General features: G+C 43.2%; 1 protein-coding gene across 7 annotated transcripts in view; it reads left to right on the top strand.

Annotated features, from left to right (window-relative positions):
* The window catches only part of PICALM (phosphatidylinositol binding clathrin assembly protein), a 495,196-nt gene that overhangs the window by 321,313 nt on the left and 150,885 nt on the right, over positions 1-22,998 (top strand). The window lies entirely within an intron of this gene.

The following is a 22,998-nucleotide window of genomic DNA, read 5'->3' as shown; positions in this document are numbered from 1 at the left end:
GGGGGCTGAGAAAAAAGGGGGGTCCCAAAACGCGTTTTTAACATTGAGTTTTCCATAGGGCGGTTGGACTCACTTTTAGCTCGAACGGCTGAATGGATTTGCACGAAACTTGGCAAAATTGTAGGGACTGTTAGCCCGATGTGCCTTTGCTAGGTCTCAATATATGTGGTTCAGTGGATTTTGAGAAATTAACGTTTAAATCAAGATATATATCTGTAACAGCGCTCCGGGCAGCGATCCGGTTCGCGTACTTTTCGCTTATCGGAACTTTGCGAAGCGAAGCTGATTGGCTCTCCGGTGTCTGTCAACATTCTAAACAGTCCGGTGCGGCCGCCATCTTGTCTCTCGGTAGGATCGAGAGACAAGAGGAGGCCAAAACAAAGGAGGAAATGAAGGAAAGGGGGCAAGGTAGACCCAAAAAAAAAAAAATCCTTTTTTTTTGCCGTAGAGACGCGTCTTGGTACGCGAACCGGGCAGCTAACCGGGAAGCTAACCGGCAGTGTAACGGGAGTCTGACGAGTAGCTGATTGGCTGTCAACATTGTAAACAGTTCGGAGCGGCCGCCATCTTGTCTCTCGGTAGGATCGAGAGACAAGAGGTGGCCAAAACAAAGGGGGAAATGAAGGAAAGGGGCAAGGTAGATCCCTTCTGACCCCCTAGGATTGATGAGGGGATATTATAGAGCCACGCTGGGCCCAAAAAAAAAAATTCCGATTTTTTCGCCGTAGAGACGCGTCTTGGTACGCGAACCGGGCAGCTAACCGGCAGTGTAACGGGAGTCTGAGGTGAAGCTGATTGGCTGTTATCATTGTAAACAGTCTGGAGCGGCCGCCATCTTGTCTCTCTGTGGGATCGAGAGACAAGAGGTGGAAAAAAAAAAGGTGTAAATGAATGAAAGGGGTAAGGCAGACCCCTCCTGAACCCCTAGGATTGATGAGGGGGCTATTAAAGTTCCCTGGGGGTGAAAAAAAAAATGCGATTTTTCACGGTAAAGGTGCTTCCTGGTACGTTAACCGGGCAGCTAACCGGCAGCGTAACGGGAGTCCGACATATTGTGTTTTTTGAACGTTTGTGATATGTGCACGTGTGGATTTTGTCTAATTAAGGTAAAAAAAATATATATATATCTTTAAGCGTGTTTTGCCGCGCTTACGTTTTGGGTTTGGTTTGCGCTGCAGAGACGATACGTCACGGTTATGCGATGCATCATGAGGCGTCTCACGGGCTACGTGATACGTCACTTAATAAAGAATATATTTTACAGCTATAGATATTAGCTTTTAAAAAACCAATGAAATTCACAGAAAAAACCATAGGTTATAGACCATATATAGTTAGGAATTTGCATTTACAAAACCTTGAAAATTCACTGAAAAAACCATAGGTTATAGACCATATATAGTTAGGGATTAGCATTTAAAAAACCTTATTTTATTTGCACAAAACCATTGAAATTCCATATATAGTTAGTTGCACTAACTATATATCGCGGACCCGCAATCCACTGCTAATGATGTCACATATTACATCATTCATGACATGGTCAGTGACATCACTGATGACATCACTGATGACATCTCAAATGACATCACTGATGACATCACTGATGACATCTCAAATGACATCACTGATGACATCACTGACATCTCATTTGACATTACTGATTACATCACTGATGATATCATTTATGTGATAATACATCTTCAGACTCTAATATAACCTTAGATACACTCAGTGTAAACAGGCACTCACAGACTGTCACACATCCATGGAGTTACTCACACACCTAGTCAGTCATGCAAAGAATCAATCACACCTCCATTTCCTCAACTATACAGTTATACACACCTTACTTATTCAAACATATACTAACACATATTTACTCTCTTATACAATCCTTGATACAAGTTCACAATGATTCATACAGCCACTCTCACATTCACTGGCTCTTATGTTCAGTTATTTATATATGTCAACTCTCACATGGAGTGTGTTTTACATATGTACTTACTTTGACATGTAGAACTGAGATATCCATTCACTCACCAATATACTCATGCACACAGTCAACTGTCCATACAGCTGTTTCTACATGCACTTTTGAAGCCATACACCTAGGGAATCAACTGCTCACACATCTATGCACAGAGTTATACACCTCCCAGCCACCCACACACATACTCAGTCTCCCATACAAATACTTGGGCAACCATTCAATAACCCATATAGTTACTGATATAGCTACTGATTTAAACATGCAGCAGTTTACAGAAGAACATAAATAATGATTGCCAAATTAAGACACTTTAATCACTAACCCATGCACTCAGTGAGACACATTTAATCATTCTCTCATACAGTCAGTCATGCACCTACTAAATCCTTCATCCAGACACTTATACATCCACTCATTCTTCAATATGTAAGACATATTTTAACTTTACAGAAACATACAGTCACTGGGTGTTGTCATCAGTGATGTCATCAGTGATGTCATTTGAGATGTCATCAGTGATGTCATCAGTGATGTCACTGACCATGTCATGAATGATGTAATATGTGACATCATTAGCAGTGGATTGCGGGTCCGCGATATATAGTTAGTGCAACTAACTATATATGGAATTTCAATGGTTTTGTGCAAATAAAATAAGGTTTTTTAAATGCTAATCCCTAACTATATATGGTCTATAACCTATGGTTTTTTCAGTGAATATATATATATATATATAATACAATTACATCATGTTAGCTTACAGAAGTGGGATCGCCTGGACCTCCCTGCCCTCAGAGGAGAGGGGTGCCTGCCCACAGCTTCAACAAGCTCTCACACTCCGGTACCATCATAAAAGCAGAATTACTGATGATATTTATCAAACATTGGCAACTCTTCACGTTGTCACTGACCAACTCCCTTTCCTCTACATAATTGTCAAACCACCCAAGCATCTGCGAGTCAATCGCAGGCAAGATACGAGGGCTTTATGGAACACAGTAGACCAACTAATGTAACAATGACAATTTGGAGCGTAAGATATAATTATATATCGTATTTTGGAAAAGAACATTTTTAAGTTTAGTTGCTAGCACTGTACCGTGCTCTGGGGGCTACCTCCCAAGCCTGTTGTAAGAAGGAGGTTTCCGGCACAGAAGCCACGTTTTCTGTCACTCTTAACCTGCTTGTTTGTGTGTTTTTTGCATGTGGCTTGTACTGTACTGAAACTAGGAAGTGATTCACAAAGAACCAGCTTTAGTACTTATGCTATTGTCAGCAATTATGTAAAAATTGAATTGATGCAGATAAAAACGGACTAATTTCCTATGTACCTAGTGGTTTGTGTATTGTACTGGACACAGATGCAGCCACACAGAAATAATTATCAGCATGCTACCTTTCAACATGTGATGATTATAAAGCACCTGGTTCCTGTTTCTCTTCACAATCATGGTGTGTCCTCACCCTTAGTAAATTGTACACTTGCTAACTTAATCATTAACATGTCCATAAAATGTATGCATTTGCTAATCAAGTGCATTTTTTGAATTATATCTGAGTTTTAGTAAATGAGTGGACAAGGAATGGCTTTCACTTAAATCCCTGTAATTTTAGAACAGGTTGAGTTGTGTCCACACACTTGCCCCTGAACAAATGGTAGAAACGGATTGTTTTACCCAGGTTCTCCAGAGTAGCCACGACTGCCTCTTATGTAGTGTAAGTATGAGTAGAGTGTGACACAGCCTTTTAGGTGCATTAAGAGTCACATTAGACCAGAATCTGTTGTCCTGTTAAACTTGAAAACCCTTCAGGTGCATGCCTAATAGGTTTCAGAAACTAGCTCGCTGAAATCCTTTCACTCCACCTGTGACCTCACGCAGACTCTATCCACGTGAATGTCAGTGGTTTTCTCTTAGGGACCTGCACAAACTGCACAGAAAAGCCCCAATGGTGCCAGGTCTCTGCTGTTAACCCCCATTCCAGTAAAAGTGTTAATTGTCAGAATTTGGTGTGGGAGTACCCGGCAGGTTTGGAGATTTCGGTCCTCCCAGTATCACTGCTGTACGTCTGGCACTCTCTTAAGGAGGGCCTAAGTTTGATAAGTAAAAGGTTTACAAACTCAATTTTCTTATTAGACTGATGACAAAGTCATATGGCGTTTGTTCATATATGCGAGCTCTCCACTGAGTTAACACTGCTTGTTCTAGCTATACCTTGAGACACACTGATACCACTTTCGGATTGTAATACACTTTCTCTGGCTCTCCAGGATATTCAGGGTTGTTTTGAGTTTTGTCAAGGTATAAAGTGAGAGTACTAGTCCCATGGGACTGCATTCAAGCCAACTGAGCCATGGTCTTAAAGAAAGGGCTGTCGTTTAAATGTAGTGGTACTGCCAGGTACTGCGTACCAGCACACCTTTAATAAGAAAGGGAGTGTACCAGCACTTCTCAGGAGGGATGGAGCAGGTCTCGCTAGCAGACAGGTACTCTGAGACAGTGAGTCCTGCACTTTAGTATGTTCAGTCAAGCACAGCAATGGGCGCTGTCAATTGATGATTTTCAGCTGAAAAATAAAATGCACAAGTACTTTAAAATATAAACAAATTAACATTACCTCTTGCATATAACTTGCATCATATTTGTTTGCAGCAATATAGCTATGGGTTATCAGTATTTTTTTAGTAAGGATAACTGCACAGTAACACACAATGCCAAAGAAAATATTGAAAGACGTCACTTATCATTTAAAAGTTTAGTGCCTGCAGCCAGCGGTTCGCCGTATAGTTCACACTTTCGAAGGCACGCACTTTTACTGGAGCTAATGGCAAGCGCATTTGCTGACAGTGCGGGTTTCTGTGTACCTGTTTTTGTACCTCGGCTGCGGGTCCTACAGTTTCTCTTGTATTACCCCTGACTGAGCATTTGAGTAACATTTTTACCTGCGCTTCAGAAGCCCTGACCTCCCTTTGATGTAACATGATAGACGCTTCGGAAGGGAACAGATTAGATATCCGTGTGGCTTATGAAAGGCTGTGATCTTTACAAGCAATTTATTCTCAATAACCCCCCCACCCCTCCTCCCCCGCGTCAGACCATTCCTGTCTACAGCTCATTTGCTGCAGCTACCCGAGTCCTGGCTAATGCACACATCTTTTGGGGAGGAAATGGAGGTTTGTCTAAACGTCCCTTTCGTTTACTCCCGACTTACTTGCTTGCTAAAGCGTCCCATTCATATGTTTTATCTACATTTTAATTTTCTTGATATTTTGGCATGCAGATTTTTAACTAGGTGAAAGAAAGCAGAACCAAGTATTTGCCTCTATTATTTAGAGGTGAATTTGCTGCGTCTACCTGTTTGCTGTTGCATGGGCCACAGGAGGAAGAAAGGCAGTTTTATTTTACCACTAAAGTTGCAGGGCCTTTCGGCAGGGCACACACTACAGTACCAGAATGTGTTCACATAATAAACCGCATGTCTGACCTGTGCCGCCTCTGATGTCACACAACGCCGGAGCACTGACGTCAGGATTTAAAGGCGGAGGCACCGGCCGATGGGAGGAGCAGGCTGGGGACACCACGCAGAGTTAATGGGGGGATGAGCTGGTGACATCTAAAACACCAGGGCTTACTAAGAAAATGTAGAAAAAAACCATGGTCGGAGGTGGTCGGCGTGGGGAGGGGAGGACCAACGGATCCCTCGACCCCTCACAGTCCCGCTTCCGAGCAAACCACAGCACCGAGACCGCCCTCATTGCAGCCACCGACGACATCCGGTCCCTGCTCGACAACTGGGAAACTGCTGCCCTCATCCTCCAGGACCTCTCAGCAGCCTTCGACACCGTATGCCACCGCACCCTGATACAGCGCCTCAGCAAAACCGGAATCCAAGGAGCGGCCCTGGAGTGGATCATCTTGTTCCTCACCGGAAGAACCTATAGAGTCCGCCTCCCCCGTTCCGATCCGCGGCCACAGAAGTCATCTGCGGCGTTCCGCAAGGATCCTCACTCAGGCCCACCCTCTTCAACGTTTACATGAGCCCTCTCGCAGCCATCGCACGCCAACACAACCTCAACATCATCTACGCCGACGACACCCAGCTGATCCTCTCCCTCACCAACGACACCGCCACCGCCAAAGCCAACCTCCAGGAAGGAATTAAAGACGTCGCAGAATGGATGAAGATCAGCCGTCTGAAACTGAACTCAGACAAGACGGAAGTCCTCATCCTCGGACCATCTCCCTCCGCCTGGGACGACTCCTGGTGGCCCCCTGCCCTGGGCACCGCACCCAAGCCAACGGACCACGCACGCAACCTGGGCTTCATCATGGACTCCTCCCTCACGATGACCAAGCAAGTCAACGCCGTCTCGTCATCCTGCTTCAACACCCTGCGCATGCTCCGAAAGATCTTCCGATGGATCACCACCGAAACCAGGAAGACGGTCACCCAGGCCCTCGTCACCAGCCGTCTGGACTACGGGAACACCCTCTACGCTGGAACCACAGCCAAACTCCAGAAAAGACTCCAGCGCATTCAGAACACCTCAGCACGACTCATCCTGGACATCCCTCGCCACAGCCATCTCTGCCCACCTGAAAGACCTGGACTGGCTCCCCGTCAACAAGAGGATCACGTTCAGACTCCTCACCCACGCACACAAGGCTCTCCACGACAAGGGCCCGAAGTACCTCAACAGCCGCCTCACATTCTACAAACCCACCCGCCAGCTCCGATCTGCCAGCCTCGCCCTCGCCTCCGTCCCACGAATCCGCAAATCCACCGTCGGAGGAAGATCCTTCTCCTACCTGGCAGCCAAGACATGGAACTCCCTCCCCACTCACCTACGTCTGACCCTGGACCATCTCTCCTTCAGGAAACAACTCAAGACCTGGCTGTTCGAGCAGTAGCGACCCCCCCCCCCCCCCCCTCCCCCTCCCACTCAGCGCCTTGAGACCCATACGGGTGAGTAGCGCACTATACAAATTTTGTTGATTGATTGATTGATAGGCACCAGGAGGATGAGAATCAGCAAGAGGATTTTAAGTACCTCTGCAGGCACACCGGGGAGTAGGACTCAGCAGATGTGGGGAGATAACAAGCATTACAGACCTGTTTAAATAAACAGAAGTCGGAGCTCAGAGCAACTGAAAACGTCAAGTGCTCTTAGAGTAATAATGAAAAAGTAGTCCCTAAACAGATGCTACAATGAGATAAGTGGAAGGGTACAAGTACTGGGGACCTGCTCCTCTGGGTTGAAAAGGAGGGACAAATAGGAAAGATTGACCACTAGCAATTAAGGATTTTTAAAGAACATTGAAACAAACCAATAAAAAGCAGTAAGTCCACAAAGAAGTATATACTAAAGTATATAAAAGAAATCTCGACCTAAAAATAGTATTAAGTTGAGATGGTCTGAAGTAAGTCCATCAAGCTCTAACCTAGCCACTTTTTGATTAGTATGTTTTATCGTACCTCACCCAGAGACATAACAGTGTTGTTCCAGAGACACCGGTCTTGAGATCACTTTGGTTAGGCTATTTGCTTTGGTCTTCCATATATTCTGCTTTCCATGTTGACGAGGGATACTAGCAGATATGGAGTTCATACATTTATTTGCTTTAGTAAATGAATATTTGCACTGTTTTGTTTTGCACTGACTTGTTGCGTTTCCGTATATATCACATATTTAATTATGGCCTGCTGAATCAGGGCTACCTCTAGCACTAATTCTGCGATGTTAGCTGATATAGAGATATTTTCTGATATGTGATTATTCTTTCTTTGCTTCAGTACATGTGTGTATTAGCTGTGTACTGACCTGTTGCATTTCCATATACATTATCACATAGTTAATTATGGCATGTTCAATCGGGGCTACCCCGAAAACTAATTTCTTCTAAAACTTCACAGACCGGCGATTCCCATTGGTGGCTTTGATTTTCAGTACTCCTTAATAGCTAGCAATACATACTGAAGGAATAAATCCTTTTCTACATTCTCCCTGGTTAAAATATCATTTGCAGTTTATGAAAGCAATGTATCTGCTCTATTCCCAATGGACAATAATCTTCCTACTATTGCTTTTTATATTATAAAATAGTATCCCATCACTTCTGAGGGTGCTAAAGCTCTGACGCTCACTTTATAATAAGGCTTAATAACCTCACTTCAAATATCCTTTTCCTTTTATTTATTCTGATATGCCAATCTCTTATCAATGTATGTCATCAATAAATTCATAAATGCAAGTTTTGTATTTGTCTTTTTAGTTTAGCCACATATCCATCTTGAAAAAAAATGAATATGTTATGATCCTAAATAATACATGCAATATATATTGGTATTTTATCTTGATGGTCACCTCGGTGTCCACACCTCTAAGCTCTGGTCTTCCTGCCATTTTTTATCTTGTTCTGTAAAACAAGATACATATCATGCAATATCATAATTTATGATCCTTAGGGTAGGCCATCAAACGCAGAAAAAACAAACGTATCACTGCCTATTGGGCTCTCAAGAATTGGAGCTGGACATCCTCATTAGTGAGCAATGTACCCAATTCAGGAGGATTTGCATTGCTGTACCTGGAGATAGGACCCAGAGGGTATATCTAAAAACAACAGGAAGGCCTCACACACCATCATTAGCCATCCTGCGCTTGCCAGAGAATGCTCTAGTGGCGGGCCGCCCTGTCTGTAGATAGAGTTACTGTTAATAGGTGATCTGGGGAATGGGAGGTCCAGGTAGCAAAGCACTCCATAAAGCTACCGTTAATCAGCACTGTGCCTTTATTAGGGGTATGGCTCAGGGATGATTAAAATAAACACTTGAGGCTTAAATATGCAGCTCATGTCCTTTCTAGGTTGACATGTTTGAGCTCTAAAAAAGCCCACAAAGGGGTCCGGGATTTGCTTCAGGACCAGAATTCTACTTTCCCCTATGCGGATCCCTGTTATACATATATACACCCTCTCAGTGCACACGCATACATACTATACCAGTTCCTAATGGCTAGTCAAGGTAAGAATTGATATTGTGCTTTAGCAATAATAGGACCCTTTAAAGTCAGAAGACCTGTATATACACAATTAAAATATACTGACAACGTTACATTTGACAGAACAGAATAGAACACACCAGTGACTGGGGCATGCATTTTAAAACACAGGGCCGGCCGGCGACTGCAGGCCTTGCAAAAACCAGCTATGCCACTGATGTGGCAGCATAACCACCAGCGTGCATGTGTTGTGAAAAAGCGTGCATGTGTTGTCTCATTCTTAAAACATGCAAGGAACAAAAGGTGATTTTGTGAAGTTCACACGCATACCTGGAAATACATACTAACTCTTACCATAACTCCTTGGAAGTTAGACGTCCAGGAGGAATGGGATGAGGGCAGCCTTGTAGTCGCACACTCAATAGGAAAGGAAGATAAATGAATACAGCAAAAGTGTAGTTATTATCAGCGAGGGTTGTGGCACTTCTTTTGATCAAGGTCATCAGTCTCTTCTCCCAATCATCTCTGTGCTTGTTTAACTCCTCCTTTATGATCATGATTGATAGATTTGGGGTGAATTTCTTGGGGGTCTACCACAGCTGCATTTTTGGTACGCTTAGTAAATAAAAGCAGAATCTTGATTTGAAATGTTGTATTACGTGTATCACCGACATTAGGGGTTACATTTTGGAATGGCGCAGTTGATTGCTCATTGAATTAGCAGTGACACAGTTTCTTGGTGGAGGCTCACAATCTTTCAACTTCTCATTGCGTCGGTCCCACAGTTGCTACAGAAAAGCTCTTCTGAGAGCTGAGAGCAAAGTAAAACGACTTCCATGCGTTTTAAATTCAGATCCTATTCCAGAGAAGTACCCGTGTTAAGATATCGGCATTGGAGCACCCTTCTCCTGGATTGGCATCACTAGGTAGGATCACCCTGGACTGTAGCAATGTATTAGCTGTAGCAAGACAAGAGGTACTAGCTTGATCATTGTTGATGTAAGCTGCATTGCGTTCTGTTGACAGTTGTGTTGTAATGACACATTAGTGCTCATGTTGTTGGCAATAAATTCAGAGACATCAGCTGCCTTGCGATGATCCAGTATCAGACTGACCTTGTACCACAGTAACAAGGGATGAGGGATTCATATTCTCTTACTCTGTTTCATTGAAACTACTGATCCTCCCTATTTCTACGAAGAAACATTACCTATGATGTCTTCTTTTTTCCTGTTGAATGAAGTTTACTTGGCTGACAAGAATTTGTACAGGGGACTGTGGAGCATTAATTTGGGGCAGGATATCGTGCTGTTCAATGAGTGAATGCATCGTTAGAGGCGTGTTCAATCTTTTGGGTTTTAATCAGTGAGTTACTCTGGTCCCTAATATATAGCCACAAATCCAGTATGCAAGTTTGATGAAACTGAAGGTGATATAATTGAGGCGGTCTCAAAATGGTGGTTTTAAGGTCCATTGTAGATGGCACTGACATTCACCTGAATTAATATCAGGCCAAGGTAAGTTCTAAACGGTTGGTTCTCCATCAGTCTAGGGAGTCTGCTTCAAATCTCTTTGAGCCGTCGCAATACAGAATACCAGCACGTTAAATTTCCAAATGGCCTGTGGGGGCATCGCGACGGCAGACGTGCGGTCATACTACTGGGTGTCCCAGCTGCTGGTCATAAATGATTGATGGTATAGCCCGCAAGGCGATCCGGCGTATGCGGTGGAGCGACTCTCCTTGGAGGTGTATCCACTACTAGATCTCATGTATAGTAACTCGGACTCTAGAGGCCCTCCCGCCGGCCAGCCGCACAGTGATCCAGATATGGAGACGTGTTTTGAGGTCCATGGGTTGGTGGGGCATGCTAACGTGCGAGACGCCCTTTTGGCGGGGCACGTACCTCCGCCAGGTCTCGGCTCTGCCCAGTTTCCGTCGTTGGGACACTATAGGGATCTCGACGCTGGGGGATGTGATGAGAGGATCCACTCTTAAAACCTTTCAAAGACTACAGGAGGAGTTTGATCTACACAAGTTCCAATTCCATAAATACCTCCAGCTTCGCCACGCGTTGTCACCTCTGATTAAAACCCTTACGATGCTGCCAGAATTTCATCCATTAGAGGGTACACTATTGATGGGGATCTCGGGGGACATAAAATCCGCCAGCTCTATCAGACATTGTCCACCCATGCCACGACAAACCTGCACCGGACGAGGGTCGCGCGAGAGGCAGATGTACCAACCCTCTCTGACGACGACTGGACGGAGGCCCTTGCCAACCCTAGGGGTTCAGCTGTGTCCACTAGATATCAACTGATTCAGTTTAAATACCTTCATTGGGTGTACTACACCCTCCTCCGTCTCTGGAAGATGGGGCCATCTCCTCCCCCCACCTACCTCCGATGCCAGTCGGATGACGGCTCCTTTTTACACACGGTCTGGAGCTGCACGGCGCTACAACATTTTTGGTCGGGTGTATTGTCCTGCCAGGGGTGTGTACTTGGTTGGGACCTCCAAGCAGATCCCCGCCTAGTTCTTCTCCACAGTACGGATGATATAGGGGGAACATATACAAACAACACCTGCTCTTTTTAGGACTCACATTGGCCAAGCGCAACATAGCCCAACAGTGAAAGTCCTGGAAATCTGCTTTAGATAAATGTATGTCTGCCGAGGTGGCGGTGTTTCAGGCTCGAGGTTGCCTGCAAAAGCACGGGAAGATCTGGACTGCATGGGCTAAATACCGAGGCATTAATATCTCTATCTTTCCCACGTCCACGAATCAGGATCTCAGACAGGCTTACCTTTTAATGACTTTCCACTCTATATTGAGGATTGGCCGGTGCGGAAATACGCCTGTATGTTGTTATGCCTGTATAATGTTTCAAGCGGGTAGTGCGCTGCAGGGGAGGGGGGAGGCGGGGGTTGTTGGTTGGGATGTTTTATTGCTCTTCAAAGGCTACCCTCATCAGTGGCTTTTGTATCATTGATCCGTGCTCTGTACAAACATTGTCTGATGTAAAATTTTAATAAAATCTGTTGTAAAAAAAAAATACAAATGGTTCGAAGTAGAATTTTCCATAAATCAGCACATCATGCAGATTTAACCAATGGTCTACTCTGCCAGCAGCTCGCTCAACAGCCAACTTCCAGCTGAGGAACAGGGCCTGCACTGAAGTGACATTTTGGAGTTCGTGAGAGAATTCCATTGGTATAGACTTGTGGTGATCTTAGATAATCCCAAACCCTGGCAGATGCATAAATAGGATGTGGGGTGAATGACACTGTGTTTATATTTCTGTCTGAACAAAAGTCATGGAATTCTTTTTTGAATCCTAACAAGCTGTGTAACCAAACCCTCGTCTTTGTCAGTCTATCCCAATGCAATGTAACCCTTCGGGATGACATAATGTTAAACTATTGGGATGGTTTCCTTCAGCCATTGATATATACTATTCAGGAAATCTGTGATGTCACTTTGAATTCCGAATTTTTCATTCAGCTGCAGGCCGTCCTTTGGTCTTAACGCACTCCTAGGTATTCTGCTATGAAATTCATGTTTCAGCTTGCAAACGTACTCTGTCTTGTACTTACGCAAACCACATTTCACTTGTGGTTGGTGTTTTTTTAATGGAAATTAAATGTTTCCACCTTTATCAAATACCCTGATATGTTGATACCTGACATAGTTGCTATTGGCGCCATATTACATTAGCCAAGTTGTTGAATGCTTCATCAGCTTATATAGACATAAAACAGTAGCGGCTTTACTGCTAACCACTGTGAGTGTAAGTCCTAATAAAATTGCCTTTTATTAAAGGCAAACTTCTTGCTAGAAAAAAACATTGACAAGATCAATAGGGATGTCTTGAATGTGCTAAGTAAGCTATTCAAACACAAGCATATACAAATCCTGTTTTCTTGCATTAGTACATTAAAGTCCGAGCTTTTGACTTTGCAAATGCTTGTTCTTCTATGCAGAAGATTCTGTTTTAGCCGAGGATGATACACATTTTTATTTATTGAGAAGAACAAAAGTGATTGAGTGCCTAGGCATTCCAATCCATTGTGTTTTTGCTCACTATGCCACCACAGACTGGGACCAAACACATTTAAATCAGCCTTGACCATTTACCAAAAGTAGCAATGCAAACAATAATGCTAGTTTTTAATTTGTCATTTTCTACCTTTAGTGCCTGTTTTACTGTTACTAGAAAATTCCAGCTCGCTGTATTTGATGCAATCATGTATGTATGTTAAAGGTGTATTTAATTATAAATATTATGCTAATTTTAATACTTCAAAAAAATACTTTAGCCCAATATTAGCAACTCTTTGTGAATGTCAATCCGACAGATTGGAAGATGTTGCTACTAAAGAAAGTGTTTGCTTATAATAAAATGCCTACTCAGCTACAGGAGTCAGTCCACTTTTATCTGCCGCAGCCGCGGTCCGTGTAGGTAACAGTGGTGAGGCTGTGGGGCCGGGGGGGGGGGGGGGGGGGGGGGGGGGAATTTCGAGGGGCGGTGCAGTGGGAAAATTAATTATTTATTTAATTTCCCCTCTGCATCGTCCCTCGAAATCCCCTCTTACCCGGCCTCACCGCTGTTACCGGCACGGACCACGGCTAGTCTGCCGGGTTTGCACCCATTAGTGTTACTAAAGTTATGCTGTAAGCAAAATTGATTGCTGCCTCTTTGTTGGTTTGGAGCAATTTTCAGAACTTTATACTAGGGTAGTTGATAGTTTGAAAAGGCCAAGGATTCTATGAAGGCTGGTGATTGCCATCATAATCCAGAACCTGTTTATACTTTTGAAAATAAAGAATGACCGTCCTCAAAATTTTAGCGATTACACTCTAAGTACTGATCTAGCACTTTCCCCACTCTTTTTGAGTCTTTTCAGGCATGGTTGCTCATGCTCATGCTCTCACTTACAAGATATATTGTATACAACAAGTCTCGCAGCCTGCCCACTGCTTAATGTTTGTTCGCTTCATTGTCACTCTTTTTTTGCTGTCCCCTAATTGGCCAGTGGGTGCTGCCTTACGTTCTTCATTCAGCTGGAGCATGGATCAAGTACTAATTGTTTCAGCTGGATTGCTGTCCTTCAGCTGATCGCGCTGTAACTGAGGCACTACTTTTATTTTTTCTTGTGTCGTCCTTGTTGGACCTCTTGCCATTTGTAGTTTTATTTTACTATGCCAGAGCTCTTCAAAAAAGACTTTGTCCTTTGAAATGGATGTTTTTTGCAACAAGAGAGGTTCTCTGCTTTTATTGTGACAACATATGTTATCTGCCTCCAATTGTATTTTCACCAGTACACAGACAGGAGCACAATCGCTTTCTTCATGTAATAGAATTTTTTCTCAAATGTGATTTTGTTTCTAATTTTTCACGCATGAGAATAACTGATTTGCTAAGACTCACAGGAGTTTTGGGCCAAGACCGAACAAGCATTGGCAAGGCCCATAGATCTCGTCTTTGAGACTATTGCCTTTGCCATTGCCTTTTGTTCTTGATTTACAGCATGGGCATTGCTGGCTTTGGCAATGATTTGTTGCCATACTGTATAGCAGCGTGGCTGTCCTGCAGCATGGCTAAAAATAAAAATAAATAGGACTATGATGCATCCACTGCTAATGCAGTCTAAAAAAAAGTGTATTAGCCCTCGCTGCGACATTGTGCATCTTTGTTAGTTTTAGCCACACTTCAAAGCATCCGCACTGCTGTGCAGCATGGCTACAAAACATTGTCAAAGCCAATAGCTCTCATAGGTGAGGCCTGTTGGCTTTACCAATACTTGTTTTGTAGCGCAGGAACTCAACCTTGTGGCAATCGGCTTATGTTTGGTAAGTTAATTCAGTATTTCACATTTATCAAGGATTAGCCTTATGTTTCTCTTACGGTTTCTCATTCAGAGATCGAACATCCTTTTACTGCAGTCATAGATGGCCTTTCATCATGTAAAGTTGGTGATTCTCAAACTTTTCATGGTAGTTTACAATTTTTGCAGTCACCTAAAGGTCGCTTATCTATTGACCATCACTTTTTTTAGGGTCTCGTAGCTGTGTTTTTCATTTTTTTCTTTGATATATTCAGAAGCCTACAGCTGCCGGGAAAGATAGATTACACTGTTCTTCAGTCCATGGGTTGCATCTTATTCTTGTGCTTCTGATAGCCTCGATGCACCTTTCTTGACAAGTACCATGGTTTGGTTTTTTTGCAAACAATTGGGCAGACACCATGCGATATTGCACCCAGTGCCATCATGTATTACTTGGTGACTTTCCTGTCCAAGACCCACCTTTCATCCTTTAACAGGGAAGGACCTGTGCAGGGTAACGGTTTAGGAGGGAAATTTAATGGAAAATCATTTCCATGAGAGAAAAGCGAATAAAAAGCGTACTTTTTTAACTTCTGAAATTTATGCTTGTCTTGGTTAATTAAAGAATAACTCAAACAACAGGAGAGTGTTAATATACACAACAGAAAAATGATGAACTAGCCAAATTTCTATTCAAAGTGCTTCTGAGCTGTTAGAAAAGGCTGTTATTTTCAGTTGGAAAAAATAGAGTGCACGTGCTCAAAGAATTAGCTAAGGGGACCCTCAGGCCCCAGTGGAACACTGGTAGCCAGTTGTCTTCATTGGGTCCACCTTTTTGCTAGGAAAGTGAATGTGAGTTTAAAAAGAGTATGCACTACTTCTCAAAATTATTTTAATCAGAGGGTAGCTCTAACTCTGTTAAAAACAGTGGTCGAAAAACATGATTGTTTTTCTGGACTACTAAGGTTGTGCAAATTAGAACCAACTAGTCCCGTTAGTAAAGTGATAAAGAAAATAATATATAAAATAAGGTCAACATGTTTCTGCCTGTTAAGCTAAATTCGCTCGGCATTCATCAGGACCAGGAAAACACTATCACTCGCTGTTCAGAGCACGCTAAAGTGCTCAGATACAGGGAGCGATGACACTGAATGATACGACCTGTAGTTTGTCGAGGCTCCTTGTGGGAAAGTCTTCCCCAATTTTCTATAAGCTCCTTGATATAGGAGGGACAATATAATCTGTAGGGGTAAATAGAAAAAACAGAAATGTCCAAATTTTGAACGCTAAATGTTTAAATTTACCCTGTCAGAACTCTAAACATGTGCACATAATTAGTAAGACCAAACAGTGTCTGAAAAGCATGAAATGAGGAAAATTATCCATTCCAAATCTAGAAGAAAAACCAAGCTAGGGGTAAATCGAAAAAAACAGTCAATATTGCAGACAGAGGCTTTTCATTATCCTCTCAAACATTAGATACCAAAATAAAGAAAGTGATTGCCTGAGAAACAGTGCTCTATCAAACCGGCTAGGTTTGAAGACTTGTGATAATTACACCAAAACAGTACACCTTTGCAAGAAAAGGGCCTTGGTTTTATACCCAGCCCTCGCCTAGATCGTTTCAAACTGAAATGCGAACTGGGCGAGTTTTTTAGGAAACTCAGACTAAAATCTTTTTTCGAACAACAAAATACACAACCTTCTGCTACTTTGAGTGACACCAATTTCAAAAGGAGATCCAATTTCAATCCACCTACCCACTTAATACCGGCTGACATCACAACCTTTGAACAGGCGGTATCTCGGGAAGTGGATATTCTGACTGAGCCAACCACCTTTAAAAACTTGACAGCAGGAGAATACAAGGCTATAAAATCACTGCAAGAGAACCAAGAAATCGTTATCAAGAGTGCCGACAAGGGGGGAGGCATAGTGATTCAGGATACTACGGCCTATGATGCCGAATGTAAACGGCTTCTAGGGGATTCTATTAGCTATACTGTGCTTCAGCAAGATCCTTCTCCTTTCTTGAAAGATGAAATTCTGGAGTTGGTCTCCACTGCGGAAAGAGACGGTTACATCAGTAAACATGAGGCTGACTTTCTCACTACCTCAGAAGAAAAAATCCCTTACTTTTACACCCTTCCCAAAACCCACAAAAACCGCATACCACCGCCGGGAAGACCAATTGTGTCTGGGATTGGGTCCCAGTTGGAACCACTTTCAAAGTACTGTGATTTTTTCTTTAAACCCTTGATCCAATCCACAAGTACTTACATCAAGGATACGAAAAGTCTCCTTTCAATGTTACTCAATGTAGAACTTCCAGAGGAACCTTGTTATCTAGTGTCCTTAGACATTGAAAGTTTATATACTTGTATCCCGCAGGACGCAACCCTTAAAGTTTTGGCAGACATCCTTGACCAAACCACATGGTCTTATAACACCTCCAAGACCTTCGTGATTGACTGTGCTACCTTGGCATTGAAACGGAACTTTTTTCAATATCGAGACACCCTCTATTTACAGAAGACTGGCACCTCGATGGGCAGTACCTTTGCCCCCAGTATAGCGGGGTTGTATGTTTACAACTTCGAGAAAACGCACATCCTGACAAATTCCAATCCTTATGCTCTCAATGTTATCCTGTGGCAGAGGTACATTGATGATGTGCTTTTAATCTGGAAAGGGTCAGAGGAAAGTTTACTATCTTTTTTTGACTGGGTCAACACCTGCGACCCTCATTTAAGGTTCACATATCAGTATGATTCAAAGTCCATTGTCTTCCTGGACGTGACACTTACAAAGACTGGAAATCGGATAATGAGCAAAACTTACTATAAACCAACAAGTAAGAATAATCTTCTCCATTTCTCCAGTTTTCACCCGCGGACACTACGCGAAAACCTCCCCTTTGGCCAATATCTACGTATACGTAGAAATTGCAGCAATCTTGCGGACTTTAACAAACAAGCGGATGACCTTACACTAAAATTAGAACAGAGAGGTTACCCCAGAAAAATCCTACAAAAAAGTAGAAAAAGAGCAAGAAATAACAACAGGGAAGCGCTTTTGGAGGATAATGTAAAAGAAAGTGGACCTGAGGTCCCTCTGACCTGTGTGACTACTTACAGCAACATTTCCAACTCTGTAAGTCGTTGCATTGGCAAACACTGGCAAATCCTGACGAGTAATGGTAGAAATTGGCAGAAACCATTATTTTCTTATAAAAAAGAAAGGAGTTTACAAGATGCCCTGGTACATACCCGCCCTAGAACTAATCAACCTAAACATGATACCACTGTTCTGAATGCCTGGGGCCTGCCTTCTATAACTGGCCATTTCCCATGCGGGGGATGTAGCGTATGTCATTTAACATCAACAACAAAAACACTACAATTGGAAGAGGGTAAAACCTGGCACTTACGATGTCACACAAATTGTAATTCAAGTAACGTCATCTACTTGATTACGTGTCCTTGTGGCCTTAGATATATAGGGATGACCACTAGAAAAATTAAAACAAGAATAGGAGAGCATCGTAGCAACATTCGGTGTGGCAGAACCACCACAAAGATGACGACCCATTTCCTGGAGCAAGGCCATTGTCCAAATGATGTCAAATGGGTAATAATTGAACAGCTGAACTGCACTGAAGAAGGCACACTGTTCGAGAAGGAGCAGCAATGGATATACCGTCTATCTACTCATAAACAGGGTCTTAATGATGACATCCCCTGGGGATCAGTCATGCGTAGATAGACGGACCGTCCACTTTGGCCAGCAGTTTACCGTCGTGCACATCATTTGTGTTTTTCTAGCTGAGAACTACAGAACTAATAGCCATTGTTCTCTGCCTCTTGACACATGTGAATGGCTGGCTTTCGTTTTGAACCAATCTGAATATAATAAGTATATGAGACATTTTGCCATCATGGGTGTAACATTGAATCCCACGTGAAACAAATTCTTACACAATGTAATTATGCCCCTGCGTTATGCTTTTTGAGGTTTTCTCCTCATGGTTCTTCCAACCAGCATAGATCGCTCTGAGGTGTGTTAGTAAACAAACTGGCCCCTTTAAAAATGTGACGCGATCAATTGCTTATACAATGTCATTATGCCCCTCTATTGTGCTTTTTTGAGGCTTTCCCTCATGGTTCTTCTAAACAGCAAATATCGCTCTGAAGTGTGCTAGCAAACAACCTGGCCCCTTTAAAAATGTGACGCGACCACCTCTGTCACGTGACCGGCGTCACCGTCTCAGACGCTTTGTGCGTTCCCAGCGTTTATTTCTTACACGGCTTCACTGCCGCGCCGGTCGATACGGGCGGCGGAAGTGGCCGTGTGTAGGTATTCCTGCGGGGAGCCGTTTGGTGGAAAGTAAGTCTCTCTCCCTTCCATACGCGTTTTTAGACTTATGATTCCCAATTAGCGGCTTTGAAAACACGGAGTAACGCGTTTTCGTTGTTCTTTCTGATAGAGTCCAAACGTGAAGATTACCCCCTGCCGCAATGCCCATGGGGCTTTTTCTCTAAAAATATAACGTAAGTGTCTGGCTCAGTTTCTCCGTTTTTGGAGTGTATTGTGCTTTGTATGCTTCTTGCAAAGGTGTACTGTTTTGGTGTAATTATCACAAGTCTTCAAACCTAGCCGGTTTGATAGAGCACTGTTTCTCAGGCAATCACTTTCTTTATTTTGGTATCTAATGTTTGAGAGGATAATGAAAAGCCTCTGTCTGCAATATTGACTGTTTTTTTCGATTTACCCCTAGCTTGGTTTTTCTTCTAGATTTGGAATGGATAATTTTCCTCATTTCATGCTTTTCAGACACTGTTTGGTCTTACTAATTATGTGCACATGTTTAGAGTTCTGACAGGGTAAATTTAAACATTTAGCGTTCAAAATTTGGACATTTCTGTTTTTTCTATTTACCCCTACAGATTATATTGTCCCTCCTATACCAAGGAGCTTATAGAAAATTGGGGAAGACTTTCCCACAAGGAGCCTCGACAAACTACAGGTCGTATCATTCAGTGTCATCGCTCCCTGTATCTGAGCACTTTAGCGTGCTCTGAACAGCGAGTGATAGTGTTTTCCTGGTCCTGATGAATGCCGAGCAAATTTAGCTTAACAGGCAGAAACATGTTGACCTTATTTTATATATTATTTTCTTTATCACTTTACTAACGGGACTAGTTGGTTCTAATTTGCACAACCTTAGTAGTCCAGAAAAACAATCATGTTTTTCGACCACTGTTTTTAACAGAGTTAGAGCTACCCTCTGATTAAAATAATTTTGAGAAGTAGTGCATACTCTTTTTAAACTCACATTCACTTTCCTAGCAAAAAGGTGGACCCAATGAAGACAACTGGCTACCAGTGTTCCACTGGGGCCTGAGGGTCCCCTTAGCCAATTCTTTGAGCACGTGCACTCTATTTTTTCCAACTGAAAATAACAGCCTTTTCTAACAGCTCAGAAGCACTTTGAATAGAAATTTGGCTAGTTCATCATTTTTCTGTTGTGTATATTAACACTCTCCTGTTGTTTGAGTTATGGATTTATAAGGGGTATGAGAGTGTTTTTCTGACCCTTACTCTCTTGTTGATGGAATTATTTTGGTTAATTAAAGCACTTTCATTTTTTTTCGTCAAACATTATTTTCGCTAAATCTTTTCGTCAGCTGGATAATTGCCTATTGAGTAACTCCATCTTGTAATTTTGAAAAGGAAATATGACTACTGACTCACAGTTTATTATTGTGTACTCGTTATCGACAAGAAAACTAATGTGATAAATTGCTACTGCTTGTGTTGTATTGTAACAACAGACAAAATGCAAGAATCCGCATTGGCGCAAAGCCAATACATCTCGCCTTTGGGACTTATTTGTTTTTCTGTAAAGCATAAGCAAGAAGCTGTGCAGCATGGCAACAATTTAAAAAGGTTCAATGACATTGCCTCAGAGTCAACATCAATTTGTATACGAACGTATGCAGGTCAATGTGCATATGCATGCATGCCTACAAAAAAGCACAATAAAAGACACACAATTGATGAACGGAATGCAGAACGAATAAAAATATTCACCCCCAGTCAAGAGATCTGGGTTAAATTCATCATTCTTTTGCTCACCACGCCACCCCAGTTTAGACCTGGCCATATGCAAATCAGTCTTGACCCTGTGCCTCATGGGAACAGTCCAGCCTGAACTGCCATATCAGGTCCTCCCTGGTTCGGAAATAAGCATCTTAGGACCTGTTTCGGGGTCTCACCCCTCATCAGCAAGGATAGCTTGAATCCAGTGGCACAGTGAGCCCAGGACCCCTGTCTGAGCTAACCCGGCACACTTAGGGCGAAGAAGCAAAAGACACACAATTGATGGACGGAATGCAGAGCAAATCAAAACATTCACCCCAGTCAAGAGATCCGGGTAAAATCCATCATTCTTTTGCTCACCATGCCACCCCAGTTTAGACCTGGCCATATGCAAATTAGTCTGGACACTGTGCCTCATGGGAACAGTCCAGCCCAAACTGCCAAGCCAAGTCCTTTCTGGACAGAAACAAGCATCCTAGGACCGGTTTCGGGGTTTTATGTCTCATCACCCAGGATAGCTTGAATCCAGTGGCATGGGAGCCCAGGACCCATGTCTGGGCATACCTGGCGCACTTAGGGCGAGGAAGCAAAAGTCACACATTTGATGGACGGAATGCAGAATAAATCAAAACATTCACCCCCAGTTAAGAGATCTTGGTTAATTCCATCATTCTTTTGCTCACCATGCCACCCAAGTTTCGACCTGGCCGTATGCAAATCAGTCTTGACACTGTGCCTCATGGGAACAGTCCAGCCCAAACTGCCAAGTCCTTTCTGGACAGAAACAAGCATCCTAGGACCGGTTTCGGGGTTTTCTCTCTCATCACTCAGGATAGCTTGAATCCAGTGGCACTGGGAGCCCAGGACCCATCTCTGGGCATACCTGACGCACTTAGGGCGAGGAAGCAAAAGACAGACATTTGATGGATGGAATGCAGAATAAATCAAAACACCCCCAGTTAAGAGATCTGGGTTAATTCCATCATTCTTTTGCTCGCCATGCTACCCAAGTTTAGACCTAACCGTATGCAAATCAGTCTTGACCCTGTGCCTTATGGTTCCCAGCACGAACTACCAAGCCAGTTCCTCCCTGTACTGGGGTGAATGTATGACATTGTTCTGCATTCTGTCCATCAATTGTTCTTTTTGCGTTGGTACTAGGATGCTTGTTTCCAGACCAGGGAGGACCTGGCCTGGCAGTTCGGGTTGGAATGTTCCCATTGAGCGCAGGGTCAAGACTGATTTGCATATGGCTGGGTTCAAACTGGAACGGCATGGGTAGCAAATAAACAATGGATTTAGGCCCAGATCTCTGTGTTGGGGTGAGTGTATGACATTGTTCTGCATTCTGTCCATCAATTGTTCTTTTTGCACCATAAAAAAAACACAGGCACCAAAAAAAGAATTAAAAGAAAATAGCTCAAAAGCACTTTTTTGTAAAACCGCAAGGACTGGCAGCAATTTGCTGCCTCCCCACCCCCAGTAAAAAACTGGAATTGGGGGGGAGGGGGGACGTAGGAGTGGGTGGGGAGGTAAAAAGCAGCACATAAGGGAGAGAAACAAGGGGCAGGGAGGGATGGGGGTTGGGGAATGGAGAAGCGGGGCTTAATTTGGTCCAGTGGTTTTTGGCACTGTCCGACTAATTTAGAGATGATCAGTTATTCATTCAATATTCATCAAAAATAACTATTGCCTGCCACCCAAGCCATGCTTATAGCCTTGGGGGCCTGGAATAGTCATAGTTATCACATTGTATTAGTGTTATGGTTAGTAGTTGGGTTGTTACTGTCATTGGCAGCATGGCGGGGGCAATGTGTGGTGCAAGTTGCAGGGGCCTCCTGGCAAAAGCCCTGGTACTTATTTTCTTTTTACAAATCAAGCACTGACTGGAGAAGCACACAAGAGAGACCTTGCAAAACGAGGAAGACAGCATACGTAGTGTGGGGATAAAAGCACAAGGGAGAGAGCTGGAAAACACTTAAGCTCACGTGGTGCTTAATCAAAAAGAGAAATGTAGCTCCCTAAAAACGAGCAGTGGAAGAATAGAAGTCAGTCGGGGAAATGGTAAAA

The sequence above is a fragment of the Lissotriton vulgaris genome, chromosome 8, assembly GCF_964263255.1.
Source record: "Lissotriton vulgaris chromosome 8, aLisVul1.2, whole genome shotgun sequence".
Taxonomy (NCBI): domain Eukaryota; kingdom Metazoa; phylum Chordata; class Amphibia; order Caudata; family Salamandridae; genus Lissotriton; species Lissotriton vulgaris.
Note: the sequence above shows the minus strand (reverse complement) of the source record. Positions and strands in the feature narration are given on the sequence as shown.